This window comes from Triticum aestivum, chromosome 3B, assembly GCF_018294505.1.
Source record: "Triticum aestivum cultivar Chinese Spring chromosome 3B, IWGSC CS RefSeq v2.1, whole genome shotgun sequence".
Lineage (NCBI taxonomy): Eukaryota > Viridiplantae > Streptophyta > Magnoliopsida > Poales > Poaceae > Triticum > Triticum aestivum.
Genome location: NC_057801.1, coordinates 114293361 through 114297705, shown reverse-complemented (window position 1 = coordinate 114297705; position 4345 = coordinate 114293361).

Below are 4345 nucleotides of genomic sequence, written 5' to 3'. Positions count from 1 at the left end.
GATTGCATGTAATGTTTATCTTTTATGCATCTTATCTTGCTTTGATTGACGATAGCATTATAAGATGATCTCTCACTAAATTTCAAGATAAAAGTGTTCTCCCTGAGTATGCACCGTTGCCAAAGTTCGTCGTGCTGAGACACCATGTGATGATCAGGTGTGATAAGCTCTACGTCCATCTACAATTGGTGCAAGCTAGTTTTGCACATGCAGAATACTCAGGTTAAACTTGACGAGCCTAGCATATGCAGATATGGGCTCGAAACACTGAGATCGAAAGGTCGAGCGTGAATCATATAGTAGATATGATCAACATAGTGATGTTCACCATTGAAAACTACTCCATTTCACGTGATGATCGGTTATGGTTTAGTTGATTTGGATCACGTGATGACTTAGATGATTAGAGGGATGTCTATCTAAGTGGGAGTTCTTAAGTAATATGATTAACTAAACTTAAATTTATCATGAACTTAGTACCTGATAGTATTTTGCTTGTCTATGTTTGTTGTAGATAGATGGCCCGTGCTATTGTTCCATTGAATTTTAATGTGTTCCTTGAGAAAGCAAAGTTGAAAGATGATGGTAGCAATTACATGGACTGGGTCCGTAACTTGAGGATTATCCTCATTGCTGCACAGAAGAATTACGTCCTGGAAGCATCGCTAGGTGCCAAACCTGCTGCAGGAGCAACACCAGATGTTATGAACGTCTGGCAGAGCAAAGCTGATGACTACTCGATTGTTCAGTGTGCCATGCTTTATGGCTTAGAACTGGGACTTCAACGACATTTTGAACGTCATGGAGCATATGAGATGTTCCAGGAGTTGAAGTTGATATTTCAAGCAAATGCCCGGATTGAGAGATATGAAGTCTCCAATAAGTTCTACAGCTGCAAGATGGAGGAGAATAGTTCTGTCAGTGAGCATATACTCAGAATGTCTGGGTATAACAATCACTTGATTCAACTAGGAGTTAATCATCCGGATGATAGCGTCATTGACAGAATTCTTCAATCACTGCCACCAAGCTACAAGAGCTTCGTGATGAACTATAATATGAAAGGGATGCATAAGAGAATTCCCGAGCTCTTCGCAATGCTAAAGGCTGCGGAGGTAGAAATCAAGAAGGAGCATCAAGTGTTGATGGTCAATAAGACCACCAGTTTCAAGAAAAAGGGCAAAGGGAAAAAGAAGGGGGACTTCAAGAAGAACAGCAAACAAGTTGCTGCTCAAGAGAAGAAACCCAAGTCTGGACCTAAGTTTGAGACTGAGTGCTTGTACTGCAAGCAGACTGGTCACTGGAAGCGGAACTGCCCCAAGTATTTGGTGGATAAGAAGGATGGCAAGGTGAACAAAGTTATATGTGATATACATGTTATTGATGTGTACCTTACCAGAGCTTGCAATAGCACCTGGGTATTTGATACTAGTTCTGTTGCTTATATTTGCAACTCGAAACAGGGTCTATGGATTAAGCGGACACTGGCTAAGGACGAGGTGACGATGCGCGTGGGAAATGGTTCCAAAGTCGATGTGATCGCCGTCGGCACGCTACCTCTACATCTACCTTTGGGATTAGTTTTAGACCTAAATAATTGTTATTTGGTGCCAGCGTTGAGCATGAACATTATATGTAGATCTTGTTTGGTGCGAGACGGTTATTCATTTAAATCTGAGAATAATGGTTGTTCTATTTATATGAGTAATATCTTTTATGGTCATGCACCCTTAAAGAGTGGTCTATTTTTGATGAATCTTGATAATAGTGATACACATATTCATAATGTTGAAGCCAAAAGATGCAGAGTTGATAATGATAGTTCAACTTATTTGTGGCACTGCCGTTTAGGTCATATTGGTGTAAAGCGCATGAAGAAACTCCATACTGATGGACTTTTGGAATCACTTGATTATGAATCACTTGGTACTTGCGAACCATGCCTCATGGGCAAGATGACTAAAACGCCATTCTCCGGAACTATGGAGAGAGCAACTGATTTGTTGGAAATCATACATACTGATGTATTTGGTCCAATGAATGTTGAGGCTCGCGACGGGTATTGTTATTTTCTCACCTTCACAGATGATTTGAGCAGGTATGGGTATATCTACTTAATGAAACATAAGTCTGAAACATTTGAAAAGTTCAAAGAATTTCAGAGTGAAGTTGAAAATCATCGTAACAAGAAAATAAAGTTACTACAATATGATCGTGGAGGAGAATATTTGAGTTACGAGTTTGGTTTACATTTGAAGCAATGCGGAATAGTTTCGCAACTCACGCCACCCGGAACAGCACAGTGTAATGGTGTGTCCGAACGTCGTAATCGTACTTTACTAGATATGGTGCGATCTATGATGTCTCTTACTGATTTACCGCTATCGTTTTGGGATTATACTTTAGAGACGACCACATTCACGTTAAATAGGGCACCATCAAAATCTGTTGAGACGACGCCTTATGAACTGTGGTTTGGCAAGAAACTAAAGTTCTCATTTCTTAAAGTTTGGGGTTGTGATGCTTATGTGAAAAAGCTTCAACCCGATAAGCTCGAACCCAAATCGGAGAAATGTGTCTTCATAGGATACCCAAAGGAAATTGTTGGGTATACCTTCTATCACATATCCGAAGGCAAGACTTTTGTTGCCAAGAATGGATCCTTTCTAGAGAAGGAGTTTCTCTCGAAAGAAGTGAGTGGGAGGAAAGTAGAACTTGATGAGGTAATTGTACCTTCTCCTTTATTGGAAAATAGTTCATCACAGAAACCGGTTCCTGTGACGACTACATCAATAAGTGAGGAAGCTAATGATGTTGATCTGAAACTTTAGATCAAGTTACTACAGAACCTCGTAGATCAACCAGAGTAAAATCCGCACCAGAGTGGTATGGTAATCCTATTCTGGAGGTCATGTTACTTGACCATGGCGAACCTATGAACTATGAGGAAGCGATGATGAGCCCAGATTCCGCAAAATGGCTTGAGGCCATGAAATCTGAGATGGGATCCATGTATGAGAACAAAGTGTGGACTTTGGTTGACTTGCCCGATGATCGGCAAGCCATCGAGAATAAATGGATCTTCAAGAAGAAGACTGACGCTGATGGTAATGTTACTGTCTACAAAGCTCGACTTGTTGCGAAAGGTTTTTGACAAGTTCAAGGGGTTGACTATGATGAGACTTTCTCACCCGTGGCGATGCTTAAGTCTGTCCGAATCATGTTAGCAATTGCCACATTTCATGATTATGAAATTTGGCAAATGGATGTCAAAACTGCATTCCTGAATGGATTTCTAGAAGAAGAGTTGTATATGATGCAACCGGAAGGTTTTGTCGATCCAAAGGATGCTAACAAAGTGTGCAAGCTCCAGCGATCCATTTATGGACTGGTGCAAGCCTCTCGGAGTTGGAATAAACGCTTTGATAGTGTGATCAAAGCATATGGTTTTATATAGACTTTTGGAGAAGCCTGTATTTACAAGAAAGTGAGTGGGAGCTCTGTAGCATTTCTAATATTATATGTGGACGACATATTATTGATTGGAAATGATATAGAATTTCTGGATAGCATAAAAGGATACTTAAATAAAATTTTTTCAATGAAAGACCTTGGTGAAGGTGCTTACATATTGGGCATCAAGATCTATAGAGATAGATCAAGACGCTTAATTGGACTTTCACAAAGTACATACCTTAATAAAGTTTTGAAAAAAGTTCAAAATGGATCAAGCAAAGAAAGGGTTCTTGCCTGTAATACAAGGTGTGAAATTGAGTTAGACTCAATGCCCGACCACTGCAAAATATAGAGAGAAAATGAAAGAAGTTCCCTATGCTTCAGCCATAGGCTCTATCATGTATGTAATATTGTGTACCAGACCAGATGTGTGCCTTGCTATTAGTTTAGCAGGGAGGTACCAAAGTAATCCAGGAGTGGATCACTGGATAGCGGTCAAGAACATCCTGAAATACCTAAAAAGGACTCAGGATATGTTTCTCGTTTATGGAGGTGACAAAGAGCTAGTCGTAAATGGTTACGTCGATGCAAGCTTTGACACTGATCCGAACGATTCTGAATCGCAAACCAGATACATGTTTATATTGAACGGTGGAGCTGTCAGTTGGTGCAGTTCTAAACAAAGAGTCGTGGCAGGATCTACATGTGAAGCGGAGTACATAGCTGCTTCGGAAGCAGCAAATGAAGGAGTCTGGATGAAGGACTTCATATCTGATCTAGGTGTCATACCTAGTACATTGGATTCAATGAAAATCTTTTGTGACAATACTGGTGCAATTGCCTTGGCAAAGGAATCCAGATTTCACAAGAGAACCAAGCACATCAAGAG